Source organism: Notolepis coatsorum (assembly GCF_963971535.1).
Source record: "Notolepis coatsorum genome assembly, chromosome: 17".
NCBI classification, from domain to species: domain Eukaryota; kingdom Metazoa; phylum Chordata; class Actinopteri; order Aulopiformes; family Paralepididae; genus Notolepis; species Notolepis coatsorum.
In genome coordinates, this window is record NC_140181.1 from 46,128,558 (window position 1) to 46,143,665 (window position 15,108).

The following is a 15,108-nucleotide window of genomic DNA, read 5'->3' on the forward strand; positions in this document are numbered from 1 at the left end:
TTTAAATAAACATAACATGTTATTATTCAACAGAATGTGTTTGTCTGCTGTGCATGGGGTTTACCAGCATACCAGCATGTAAGATACAAACAATGCCAAAAGCCTAAGCTAAATGTTTGGCTAGCATGAAATGCCAGGGCAACCATTACAACTCAGAGAACACAATCCACAATTCTTTGCCAGCAAGATGTTATTATACATAGAGTGGTGTGTGAATGACGCATCCTACGTATGCCCCATGACAACCTTATTTATTATAACATATAATATAACAGATAGGGCATACAGACCCTCATCTGCACCTTTGATTACACTGTTTACTTGCTCATATTCTCATATTCAGAGTTAATTATACTGTTTATTACACTGCTTATTTTTAGTTGTACTATAATTCTATTGCCTACATTCTATTGCCTACATGTATTTACTACATTCTATTACCCTGCCCATGCCTGTACACCCCCCCCCCCCCCCGGGGCTTAACTATGAGATTTAGATTTAGATAAAAATGTATCGTCAGTACAGTACAACAAAAAGACGTTTGGCATCCAACCAGAGTGCAAAAATAACAGTAAAGTGCAATAGTAATATACAATGTACAGGTGATTAAACTGAGTCTATATTATATAAATTTGTACTGAGTAATAGTGCCAATTAGATGCATGTACAGTTATAGTATTTTTTTATTCAGAGGAAAGAGACATTCACATCAGCATTTCATATTAATTCCCATGCACAGTGGCATAAAAAGTGTCTTTTCAGTATATAGATTGTCCGTCAGTATATAGTCATATACTGTGTAGCCTGCCTGCTTGCAGTTGTGATAGTCTAAAAGAGTTATAGTATTAATATGTACAGTGATGCAGGTATAGATGACATCATAGGGGCCATAATCAAACTAATTTACTCTCAACAACCGCTAAAGGAATGTGTACCGAATATTGAACTGTGCAAATACATCCTGCTGGACCACGAATACAGTTCAGGAATCCATTCCTGTGTCCTCCTGACCGTTACACCATTGTCTTTACTGCCAAAACCTAGATGCACTAGAGTCAGGTCAGCAATAGGCGGCCCGCAGGCCGAAATTGGCCCGCCAGCAATAATATCTGGCCCCTCAGATTATTTTCAAAAGAATTAAATAAAAAATTATTCTGGCCAACTAGGCTAGATGTTAGCTATAATGTCCAAATAGAGAAACTACCACAACCTAAAGAATGCTTATTATACTTTGTTTTATCCGTGTTGAGAGTGAATAACAGGTAGGCAGCGAGGTGCAATGTAGCGCTTGCTCAACATGAAAAAAGTCGGTGGACAGTGCCTGGTGCTGAAATAACAAACAAGCAGTGTGGTGTGAAATTAAACCAGTTCAGTAAGTCATTCAAACTTTATCTTTACTTATATATGACTGATGGCACCACACATGTGAACAGTATAACAATGCAATTAAACTGAAGTCAAATCAGAGCAAAAAAAGCTGAATCTGCTTCAAGAAGATGCGCTACATTAGGTATATAAGGAATTACAACAAGACATTTATTAACTAAATAAAAAATACAATTAGGCTTTTAACCCTCTAAAACCAGACTGATGAGGACTAAGCACTATGTAACGATGCATCGATTAATCGAAATGCATCGATTCTAATGTGTTCGATTCGATGCATCGATTTGAATATGTTAGAATCGATTATAATCTAAATTAATCAAAATTAAAAAATTATTTTTTTTAATGGTTTTTTGTGTGTATTGTTTTTATTGACCTATAGTCCATTCATGCTGAGTGAATCAGTTCCCCCAGCCACATTTGTGTATTCAAAATGTTTTGGGGAATTAACTGATAGAAAATGTATCGAATCGAATCGTGATCAAATGAAGAGATTTCATGATGCATTGAATCGTTGCCTGAAGAATCGTAATCGAATCGAATCGTTGTGAGGTGGAATCGTTACACCCCTACTCAGGGACGTGCACAGGACTTTAGAGGGGCAGGTGCTCAAAGGCTGAAAAGGGCACTACACTTGTGTGTATATATTATCCGAGCGCGCAAGCACGATTTTTAAGGGCCCTTTTCGGGTGGGGGGCCCCCTTTTTATGCTTTTTGGGGGGTTTTGGTGATCAAATAGTGCTGTATATTCTGTATTGTTTAATATAAATGCATTTTTTATTCCAATCCCGATTTGTATTTGAGATTCCCAAATCCCATCAGACTTGACTTCTTCGTGTCCCTCAATGAGTGTAATACCAGCATTCAACTGTATGCGCCACAGCGGTTTCTATCATCATCATCATCACCACCCACGCTATGCATAAAATATATAGATCCACGGAGAGGCACGCTGAGGAGGCCGTGCAAACTGCAATGGAATATGGGGCATCTCTCCCTCTTTACCTAATATTTTGATTCTATCCTGACATTTTTCAGTTGGAAGGGCAGTCTATATGCGTAACGATAAAAAAAATTAAAAATAAAAAAAAATAAAAAGGGGCACTTTTTTGATGAGGCTCAAAAAGGCAGGTGCTCAAGCACCCCTTGGCCTCTATGTGTGCACGTGCCTGCCCCTACTAAGCACTGAGTTAATTGAAAGAAAATGTTTGAACTGATTGTTTACTAGTGACTCAATACTTTTGCCAAAAAGGGCAGAGATGGGTCTATACTAAATTAACTCTCTCACCGCCCTTATGTAGTGGGAGTACGCTAGCCGATTTCCACTCAAGGAGGAAGCTTACCAGAGGCAACAGAGATATTAAATATGCAAGTCAACTGCTCAGTAATAACTAGAGCAGCCAGTTTGATCAAGTAAGCCTCCAGGCCAGTGGTCACCATTCACCAACCCGTCGATCGCGATCGACTGGTCGATCTTTGAGACCTTCCCTGTAGATATTTCCCGAAAAAAAAATAAAAAAAAAAAAAATCTTTCCCTGAGAGTCCACATTACAGTTCTACTTTTGTTTTGATGTGAAAAGTGATGCTGCATAAGATTACTGCACTTAGCACTGACTGAGAAAGTACATATTACAGTTCTACTTTGACAAACATATTTACAATTAGCATGTTCTAATGTTAATAATATGAGTCCACATTACAGTTCTACTTTTGTTTTGATGTGAAAAGTGATGCTGCATAAGAGGACTGCACTTAGCACTGACTGAGAAAGTACATATTACAGTTCTACTTTATAAAATGCTAATTGTAAATATGTTTGGCAATGTTAATAGGAGAAGGTCCACATTACAGTTCTACTTTTGTTTTGATGTGAAAAGTGATGCTGCATAAGATGACTGCACTTAGCACTGACTGAAAAAGTACATATTACAGTTCTACTTTGACGTTTTAATGTTGGACCAAAGCATTGCATGTAATTAGAATACAGGCAAATAAAAGTAATTTAGTTTAAAGTACAATCTTGGCTGACTTTTTCTCTCAACGCTTCAATAGGTAGATCTTGCCTCCACCAAAAAAAAAGTGATCTTGGGCTTAAAAAGGTTGGTGACCACTGCTCCAGGCCATCTTCACCAGTTGTCTAATGCTACTACTGCGTGATAAACCTCATCAAGTGTAAATGGGATGAGAGAAAAATTTCAATGAGGAGACATTTGACCCCGACTATCAGTTGCAGCAGCTGAAAGAGACCCAGTTATATGTCTGCCAAAAAGAAGTCCTGTCTCAGCAAAATGCTGGTTAAATAACTGACAGATGGCATTCTTATCAGAGATCTCATGGTTGTTGAATTAAATATGGGTGGGAGGGGAATTGGAAGATTTGTTTTTGTTTACATTTACTGCATTCCAAAATGTTGCAGGATTAGAATATGCATTTGTAACTAGAATAAGGTAATAGTCTGTTTTTGATTTTCTTACAGCATTTGTACACTTGTTCCTAATCTGACGAAAGGATTCAAGAGGTTTATTTATCACATAAATACACACAAGACATATAGTGAGATGAAAGGCAAGCCAGTGTTGAGTCACCAGAGCGCCGAGCACAAGACCCTGATGTAAACAAGACAAACGTCTTTCTCAGGTCTGCATCCCCTTAACAATTGTGTGTATTGAGCCGTACTGTATTGTACCCATTCTGCAATCTGTTAAATAAAGTTTCATTCATTCATTCACTCCTATCCCTAAACACTGGAGAGAACCCAGGGCTGAACCATGGTGTGACTCTGTCCTTAATGCGAACCCTCTTGAATGGAGCGTGTCTATTTACTACAGCATTAAATGAGTCTATACGTGAGTACAAGGCCACCTGAACCTCAGGCTCAGACATGACATTTATGTCACCCATAAACCTCTCTGTATCAAAGTTTTAAAATTCCTCTTTGACACCACTTGAGACCCTGACTTCCTTACACCTAGCTCAAAAACACCACTAGAAGGATATTTATCAACCTTAGTGAAAATAAGGTATATCAGAGTGGACTTAGTGATCTTTGAGGTTTGGCCTAGTTGGTGCTACTATCAATTGGCTTAAGTTTAGGCCACACATTAAATCTTTCAGCTGCAAAGAAACATCACTCAGCCAATTCAAATGTAGGTCGCCCATTACAAGCAACTCATCAACAGAGTATTCAGAAAGCATGTTCACTAAAGCAGCTTAGTATCTGGATGTGCTGATGGAGGACGGTACACTCCTACCACAGTCATAGAATCAAGACCACGTTGAACCGTTAAAGCAAGAAACTCAAAGCACTTTGGGAGAGAGACAGCATTTAAAATCGTCACTGGAAGACTAGACATGACATCAATTCCTACTCCCCCACCCTTGCCTATACGGTCCATTATAATTACAAAGAGCCAAATCTGAGTTATCAATATTCTCTCCAAGCCAAGTGTCACCCAAAACCAAAATATATGGGGTTGTCTGTTCAACTAGAATAGTTATATGGTCAAAGTTTTTAAAACATCTTACCTTGCAAGGGCCCTTATGTGGGCCCTCTTCAGGATGAATTGCCCACCGGCACTTTGGCGACCACTAGTGGCTTGGGTGTGCATATTTTGTAATACAATATATATATCGAATTAATTGTTGCCTGTCGATAGCCCTTTCAGGTGACAAAATCTATTTCACACTTTTAACTATTAACAGTTGTGGTTAAGATAGAAAGTGCGGGTTAGTTTATGGTAAGAGGTTAGCGTTAGTTTATGGTAACAGTGTGGTTAAGGTTACTGTAGGCGCCGTAATGGAGGTCTCAGTATTATCTTTTGTGTTGTATTATTAGGTGTACTGTCACTTTAGGTGGTGGGCGTTCTCACGGGGGTGTGTGTGTGTGTGCGCTAATGGGAGTGTTCTTATGGAATTTCATTCCTTTTCACGGGTTGACAGTTTACGGAAAGGCTGTCTGGGCTCGTTGACGAGAGAGACGGACGGTTTGGTAGCCGACGCTCGTGAGCGACGTAAACTTTCGGTGGGGAAATTGAAATCAACTAGTTTGAACGAGGGGAGCTCGTGCAGTGGTTGAATGTTTGGAAAGTATGGCATGTTCATGTGGGAGGATGGATTTGACGAGGTGCGCCAAGTGGCGGCGTCTGCCTCCGTCGGAACTGTGCATTGAAGACAGGTTGGGGAGTAGTGGGCGGTGGTGGAAGGCGAGTTTTGATTGATTGATTGATTGAAAACTTTATTAACAGATTGCAGAATGGGTACAATACAGTACGGCTCAATACACACAATTGTTAAGGGGATGCAGACCAGAGAAAGACTTTAGTCTTGTTTACATCAGGGTCCCCCATTTTCAATTCATCAGGACATATATGACATACATGACATACAGATAGACAGTACTGCTACATCTATACATTTATGACATACCAGATTTGCAAATACGGTACTGTTTGTGATACAAAAAGAGTCCAGAAAAGGGAGTATATACATTTGACGTAAAAACTGTACATTGGAGGGGGGGGGGGGGGGGCTGTACATTGGAGGAGGTTGTGTGTGGGGGGGGGGGTTGGGTAGGGAGGGGTTGGGGGGAGAAACACTGTACAACTGTACAAGCAAAACTGTACATTGGGATATTGGCAACCATACTAGGTAATTTACATTGGATGGGGGGGGGGGTGGAAACACTGTACAAACAAGCAAAACTGTACATTGGAATATTGACAACCATACTAGTAGTACTAGTACAGTCTTGTAGACCAGGCCCATTGCAAGTTGCTGTACTCTGTCGTCTACTCTAAGCCATCCTAGTTTGTCAAAGTGGGCAGGGGTGAGGTGGGTTCTAGGAGTAAGATCAAGCAGTAGTCTGACCAATTTGTTTTGAGATGTTTGTAATTTTGTTTTTAGCGCCTTTGAGGTGCTTTGGTACCATGAGGTGCAAGCATAGTCGTAGTACCCTTGAATGAGTGCTCCTGCCAGAGTCTTCAGGGTATTCTTGTTTACCAGAGAGGAGATCCGGTACAAGAATCGAGTTTGTTGGTTGACTTTTTTTTTATTACATTGGATGCCATTTTGTCACAGGAAAGATTTGCCTCTAGGATGGAACCCAGGTAGGTAATTTCTTCTTTCCTTGTGACAATATTGTCACCCACTGTAACTGAGAAGCCGTCGGTCTTGCTGAGTTTGTTATTTGAACCGAAGAGAATGGACTCTGTTTTGCCCATGTGTAATGATAGTTTGTTATCAGCGAGCCATATGCAGATTTTGCCTAGTTCTGAGCTGAGGGTTTTTTCAACCTGTAACTTGTTCTTGTCAGAGACCAGCAGGGCTGAGTCGTCCGCAAACAGGACCAAGTTGCAGTCACAAGCTGACGACATGTCATTTGCATAAATTAGGAATAGTAGCGGTCCTAGTATGCTTCCTTGTGGAACACCACAGCTCACTGTGAGGGGGGGGATAGGGTACCGTTTACCTCCACCCTCTGTTCTCTCCCCTCCAGGTAGGATTGCATCCAGCTCACTGATAGACTATCAAAACCAATTGCTTTTAGCTTGTCAAACAGAATGGTGTGATTGACAGTGTCGAAGGCCTTTTGTAGGTCCAGCATGACCATGCCGCAGTATTTGCCCGCGTCCACCTCGTGTTTGATGTGGTCGTTTAAATAGAGAAGGCATGTGTCAGTGGAGTGGGATGTTCTGAAGCCAGATTGGAATTCGTAGATTAGATTTTTTTTCGCGAGGTACTTTTCGACCTGTTTGTATAAAAAAAATTTCCATGACTTTCGAGATGGAGGTAAGGATAGAAACAGGGGGTAGTTGCCAGGGTCTAATTTACTGCCCTTTTTGTGCAGGGGTGTTACTCTCGCAATTTTGAAGTCCTTGGGGACGTGTCCCTGTTTTATGGAGAGGTTTATTATGTGTGTGATGGCGGTGCTGAGTCTCTGAGGAATTTGGAGGGGATGTTGTCATGGCCAGTGGCCTTGTTCGGTTGGAGGGCGCTCAGTTTTTTGAGTACCTCATCTGTTCCAGTTTGAAGTCATCTTTGTGGACCCCTAGGTTCTTGTAGTATGCTACTATGTGTTCAACCCCATAATGCCCTGAGTGGGAGGGTAGTTTGTTTACCAGTGTTGTGGCTATGTTTGTGAAGAAGATGTTTAAGTAATTGGCTACATCCAGCTCGTCTGTGATGAGCGTGTTGTCCGTCTTTATGTTTATGTTTGAGAATCTGGTTTTAAGTTTTTTACTGCAGCCTAGACAGTGTGCGAACCATAGCATGGTCTTTGGGTGAGCCAGGGGGGGGGGGGGGTGCGCGGCGCGCGGACTGTTGGAGTATACTGTGATCGCAGCCTGTAGGCCTTGTGTATGTATGTGACAAATAAACCTCTTGAATCCTGTCATATATTCAATCAGTTTCAGTAACTACAGAACACATAATACTAGACAACTCACTTGTTGAGGTCCGGCCGTCTGGACGGGCTGGGCTTCCACGGCACGGTCACCGGGCGTTGTAATACTAATAATAGTCCCCACCGGAGCAGCACCAAGCAGGTGTAATTGTAACGGCGTCGCCTGTATGATCCCGCGGCCCGCCTCCTGCTGCTCTGTCAGCTTCACTGTCTTCGTGAAACCAAAATTGGTTAGGCTTACTTGTTTTCGTTTAGACATTATGCATTCCTGAGTGACCTTATTTACTGGCTGTCAAAACGATCACTGTGTCAACAAGTCACTCACAGCCACAGGTTACAAAGTGGGTCAAGTTTGATTTGTACCGTGCGTGCGTGCAGGCTGCAGCGCCGCCGCGCTCCGAATGGTAATTGCAAGAATAGCATGCATGTTGCCATATTACGTGTGAATTAGTGCGCAAATCATTAATCATACATCCAAAATAGCATACGTTTATTATTATACACGGTGATGATACAGAAAATTACAGAAAAATTAGAAATGCATGGCAAAAGTAGCATTTATTTTCAGTAATTTAGAGACCCCCAGGGGAGCTTTAGAGACCCCCAGGGGAGCTGATGTCTGATCTAGGGGAGCTATAGCGGACCGAGCTCCCCCCGTGGATCGCACCCTGAGCCTAGTTGATTATTGAGTAATTTCCAAAGTTCACGTGGTTTGTTTTTGTTTCTCAGTTTAGTCATTGATAGAATATTTTTTTTGCTGTTTTGATCATGGAGTTTACGTCATTTCTTAGTCTGTTTCTTTCCAGTTTGAGTTCAGTCGCGTGGGCTTGGAGTTCACTGCTCTTGCTTTTGGTAAGCTTTGACTGACTTTTACGAAACTCAGAGAATTTTTTGTCTCTGGTTTTCATAGCGGTCAGTATTTCAGTGTGCATCCACGGCTCAGCGATTTTTTACCCTGGTGGTTCTTAGGGGGGCCATGTTGTTTAGTATTGTTGAAAATTTGGTTTTGAAACCAAGCCATGTTTCTTCAACCAGTGTACCATTGAGCTCATCTGACCAGTCCAGGCTCTCCAGTTCAAGGTTAAAGGCCTCGCTAGAGTAGGTTTTGAGGTCTTTAGATGTGACAGTTTTGTGACAGCCAGCCTTTTGTTTTAGCTTTTTGCGGGTACAGAATATCATATAATGATCACTTAACCCGCACGCTATAACCCCTTTATTGGAGATCTTAGACTTGTCCGAGGTCAGGATGAGGTCAATGGTAGTCTGAGTTGACTCTCATACACGTGTGGGTTGGGTGATTAGCTGGCTGAGGCCGTGCAGATCACAAAACCTATTGAAGGATTTGAAGACGGTGCATCTTTTTGTTGCATATCCGTGTTCCAATCCCCAATAAGAATCTTTTCTGCATCCTCAGCCCCAGCCAAGCACACATCATAAAAGCCATTTTGGTCTGGCGGTCTCTAAATTGTGCAGAGTAATATGTCTGTCAATTCTAATGGCATGAGCTCTTACTTCCGAAAAGGACAAAGGAATGTTCAAACACTCAGTGCTGAAGCACAAACCTTTTTACCTGCTACAAACACAGCTCAGAATCTATAACCACAACCCGAATTGTCAAGACACGCAGGGGTCAAGGGTCAAAGGTCATTACAGAGCACTCAAGCACAGCCACGGATTCAGCACCAAAGCATTCACCCTGCACCACAACAATCAATCAGCAACAGTAACATAATCACTGTTTGAGAAACAAAATGAATAACAGCTTTGCTAGTTCAACAACAGTCTCTTTCATTCTTGCCTAAAAGAGACATTCAAGTTTTCGATGGCGACCCTTTACATTATTACACCTTCATAAGGTCATTCGAGCACAGCATTGAACAGAAGACTGACAACCCTATGGACTGCTTGTACTTCCTTGAACAGTTCACTAGGGGGCAGCCTCGTGAGCTTGTCAAAAGCCGTCAGCATATGGCTCATGACCGAGGGTATTAGTCCATGGGCCAGAGGCCAAAATTTCACTTGTCGGTGCCACTCAGGGTGAATAAACGTACATATAATTTTTTCAAAGATCTATGTCTGTAGATGATATTTTTGTATGATAGCCCTTCCAGAGTGGTAGTTTAATCATAATTATCAAGTCATGAAGTATACCTACCCCCTCAGGAAATTGCATTTCAGATGCTGGTGCATATCCTGCTTTAGACTCACGTAGACAGGGCCGGACTGGGGAAATAATTCATACCGGGAGATATAGCGCGAAATATAGCCCCAGTCAGGCCACTTTTTAAGCGGGGGGGTCTGGGGGTCCCCCACCAGGAAATTTTTTGTTACAAAGACTTAATTTCCTGCATTCTGGTGAATTTTAGTGCATGTGAATCACAAACTAATGAGCCAACAATTGCTTAGTACAATGTACTGTTATGGACCTCAAATAAAACTGTTGTGGCACTAGCAATGCTACTCTCTCCACCTTCAAAAAGAAAAAAGCAAGAGCACAACATATTTTTCTATTTACTATTATAATACAGTTAACCACTCTCTCCTGTAAGGGCCTTCTCCTGTAAGGGCCTTTCTTTTTCTTTGTTTTATCCCTCTCTCCTCCACCCTCTCTCTTTCTTCCACTGTCCATCTTGACATCAACGTTAATTGACTTTCGCTCTACCGTATCTCTCCCGAGTCCCTCACTACCTGGCTCATTGCCTGGCTGTTATTCTGCATCTGAGTGCCGTCTGCCATTCCATTCGCCGCCTCCGCTGTCAATCAGTTGTATCGCCTGGTCCCGCCTCCACCAATCACAAGCGGCAGCACGGCTCCATTGTGTGTGTGTGATCCGCCGGCCCGTGAGAGAGAGAGTCAGATAGTTCTCCAACTCTGTGGCAGACAGTGAAATCCTGGTTGTTCCCCACCCATCTAGGTTATCTAACTATCGCGCTGCGCCGCCGCCACAACTAGAAACAATCGCCTGGCAAAAAAAAATAATAATAATAATAAAACATTTTTTTTTTTTTTATATAATTTTTTGTTTTAATCCGTGCAGGCCAGGCCACCGGGAAAACTCCCGGTGCTCCCGATGGCCAGTCCGGGCCTGCACGTAGAGGACATCTGTCAATGTTTCACAATATTGTGTTTGGTATCATTCTAAAGGGGACTATGTACTAAATGTACTCTTTCATTCAAGCTAAGATGTGAATCTTTCTGACCAATATAGAGGTCACTGGAGCTCTTTGAACAGTCAACAACACACATTTCTATATACTGCTGATCCTCATCTACCATGCCAGTATGACCAACCTTTATATACTGATGATCCTCATCTACCATGTCAGCATGACCAACCTCTCCAGATACCTGCACCACGGCACTGCAAGCTAATACATGTGTCCGAACTGGCTGAGTCTCTGGACTCGAGTACTGCAGCACTCTGCTGGGATACTATGACTTTTCTGGAGATGACTGTGCCAGCGCTTTCAAAGGAAAGAGACGGGTGAATCCGTTGAATAATCTGCAGAAGAACCCTAGATTCCAGAAGGCTTTTAGTCAGCTTGGCGCATTGTTGCTGGTAACAGATGAGCTCCAACAGGAGATGGAGTCCTTCACATGCATTATGGGTGGCCATGGTTGGATGAAGTCAGTTGATGCTGTGTGAGCCAAGATGCTGCAGAAAATGATGGGTGCTGATAAAGTCTTGGATGCAAACTCCAAAGTAGACATTGAACGCCTGCCTCCCCCCAAGGTCTGTCTCATCCCACATGTACAGCGAGCCAACTTCATAGTCGCCTGCTACAAAAGAGCAGAACAGCCAATACTCAAAGAGGCCCAAAGCCTATGATCAAAGTATGGACTGGGAAAAACAATGGATGAGGAGGTGTTAGAACCTGTCTGGATGGTTGGACCCATCCTCTGTCCTTCTCTTCAGGCACGTGCACACATAGAGGCCAAGGGGTGCTTGAGCACCTGCCTTTTTGAGCCTCATCAAAAAAGTGCCATTTTTGAAAAAAAGAAAAAAAAACTCTTTTTTATTTATTTTTTACCGTTACGCATATAGACTGCCCTTCCAACTGAAAAATGTCAGGATAGAATCAAAATATTAGGTAAAGAGAGAGAGATGCCCCATATTCCATTGCAGTTTGCACGGCCTCCTCACCGTGCCTCTCCGCGGACCTATATATTTTTATATTTTAGTGTGGGTGGTGATGATGATGATGATGAAAACCGCTGTGGCGCATACAGTTGAATACTGGTATTACACTCATTGAGGGACACGAAGAAGTCAAGTCCGATGGGATTTGGGAATCTCAAATACAAATCGGGATTGGAATAAAAAATGCATTTATATTAAACAATACAGAATATACAGCACTTCTTGGGGTCTGTAGGGTAAGCACTTATTCCCTCCCCCCGCCATGGAGATGTATGGGCCTTTTAAGTCAGTGATAAAAGTGTCTTTCAAGCATAAGTGAGCTCCTGCACTGATTATTATAGTTCAATATTCAATATTTTATCACCAAAACCCCCCAAAAAGCATAAAAAGGGGGCCCCCCGCCCGAAAAGGGCCCTTAAAAATCGGGCTTGCGCGCTACACGTGCTCGGTTAATATATACACACAAGTGTAGTGCCCTTTTACCGCCTTTGAGCACCTGCCCCTCTAAAGTCCTGTGCACGTCCCTGCTTCTCTTGTTGAGGTACTGGCCCAGAAAGTGGAGTCAGAAGAGCAAGAAGCTCTTGATAAGGAGGCAGATTACGCAAAAAATAACATGGATGAGGAGGATGGAGAGTACGAGTGTGATGAGGCGGAGGAAGAGATAGACTTTGACAATAGTTTTAGTGATGATGATGATGATGATTAGTAGTTTAGGGTACAAAATACAAATAGAAAAAAGACTTGAATGTTGTGTCAACAAAGAAGATATCCAGTCCATGATATCCAGTGCATATGAAAACATAGTTTGAACCTTAACAATAAATAAATCACTGATCAAAATCGCATGGGAAAATGTGTTAATTTGTCTCTATATAATTGTTTATGCAAAACTATAATATTTAGGGCATACCAGCATGGAGACAATCTTTATTACAATATTATTTCCAATATTAACCTAAATCGATCTTGTCCAATGCACTACATTTCAGTAAAAAGGGGAAATAGAGATGTGATATAGGTTTTTTTCAGCGGTTTTTGCTTTTTCTGTCCTGAAATGTTATCAAGTTGTGTTTGAATCTTTAAAATAACAATTGTACTGAATTCCTTGGGTCAAACTTGTTTGGGAAATTTTTTTAATTTGTCTCCATGTGTTGTTAACTTCAAAAGTGATGCTGTTTTCTTTTTCTTATTTTTCAGGTTTTGGTTCAGGATAGGTGTAATAAAGGGTTAAAAATAAACCCCATGGGGCATTATTCCAACCCGTTACCTGTCAGAATCTTACAATAGACACTTCAAGGATTAATAAAAAACAGGTGGTGAAAAAAAATCCACCCTATGCAGGTGGACCTATGTTTCCATTCTATACTATAGTGGCTGTTCTGTATAGTTTAATAGGAGCCTAATACTGCTCTTCTAATTTAAGGCTCACAATGACCTGTAACAATGAAATAGTATAGGCATATTATACATTTCCTGAATCCTTATGGTCCTGAGAGTGTTGTATATTTAGTATTTTGTGTCCCTGTCGCTCCTAGATGACACAAGGCTAAAAGATAGTATATCATTTAGGCGAAAATCGTGTAGAAATGTGTGTTGTTGACTGTTCAAAGAGCTCCAGTGACCTCTCTATTGGTCAGAAAGATTCACATCTTAGCTTGAATGAAAGAGTACATAGTGCTCTTTAAAATGATACCAAACACAATATTGTGAAACATTGACAGATGTCCTCTACGTGAGTCTAAAGCAGGATATGCACCAGCATCTGAAATGCGATTTCCTGAGGGGGTGGGAATACTTCATGACTTGATAGTTATGATAAAAGCTACCACTCTGGAAGGGCTATCATACAAAAATATCATCTACAGACATAGATATTTGAAAAATGCTGCAACGCCATGGAAGAAGTGGAAACGATGTACAAGTTGGACATGTCTGCCAACATGCTAGCTATCATTAGAAAATTGCCTTACAAGCACAGGGACAAATGGAGCACTGTGGCCTGTGACCTGCAGGAAAGGCGTGGCCATAGAGCTAGATTTCCTGACATTGTTGACGTCATTGAACCACAGGTGAAAATTGCAAGTGATCCAGTGTTTGGCAATATACAGGACACACCATCAGCAGCAGCACCTAAGGATGTGAGGAAGTCCAGCAATCAACCATATACAAGGGCAAAGGAAAGTAGCTATGCTACCACCATTGCAACAATTGAAAGGAAAGAGGAACCTGGAACAAAGATGGAGAGAAGCTCATCTGGTACAAGGTCTTGTTGGTTTTGTGGAGGTGGACACACATTGGATATGTGCTTTCTATTGGAAAGGAAGGTGCATAGCGAGAAGATTGGCTTCTTGAAGGATCATGATGCGTGTTTTGGCTTGTTTGTGCATTGGGCACAATGAGTAAAGAATGTAGGCAACGCCTCTTTTGCAAAATATGCAGTGTCAGGCACCCTAGCATACTTCACATGCACCACAAAGAGAAAGGAACAGATGCAAGGCCATTTACATACCTGAGATTGACCTGTTGATAGGAGCCAACATTCCCAAGGCATTGGAGCCTTGGCGAGTTATACGGAGTGTGGACGAGGGTCCATACGCAGTCAAAACTGTGTTGGGTTGGACCGTGAACGGACCTCTGGAGGAAAATTGGACAACCAGAATCGTCCAAAGAACGGGAGTTTGGCAAGAGACAAATCAAACCCAGCAGAGGACAGACAAGCTGCCACTTCAGAGAAAGAACTATAAGAGGATTTGAACCGAAAATTGGAAAAGAAAGAGAGCGAACAGACGATTCTGTTGCTTCCAAGAGAGAGAGGCGGCGCGACAGAAACGTGGACAATAACATTGAGTTTGAAAGCAACAATTCACATCGAATTCAATCTTGTTAACCAGTTACACAACATTTCTGAGTGAGCTCACAGGTGTGACTCTTACGACACACTTGCATAGAAAAGCCCTTTGCTGAGAACCATGGTGACTCTTGCGCAAGATATGTGCACAGCCAGCTCGACCGGTAGAGACACACGCCATGCAATTAAAAGAAATAAAGATACAACTTGTTATGGGACAGACACTAACTACCCTTCCTCTACAGCTACAAGTATGCCATGCTCCGACAATGATATAGCCGTAATAATGTGCTATGTAATGTTTGGTCTTCTGTCAATTCTATGTCTTTGCAT

General features: G+C 41.9%; 1 protein-coding gene across 1 annotated transcript in view; it reads right to left on the bottom strand.

The window, feature by feature from the left end:
* The window catches only part of LOC311243901 (uncharacterized protein), a 52,315-nt gene extending 37,722 nt beyond the window's left edge, over positions 1-14,593 (bottom strand). Inside the window, exon 1 of the mRNA XM_084333283.1 lies at positions 14,437-14,593. The gene's annotated coding sequence lies outside the window, so the exon portion shown is untranslated. The remainder of the gene's footprint in view (positions 1-14,436) is intronic.
* Between the last annotated feature and the right edge of the window lie 515 nt (positions 14,594-15,108).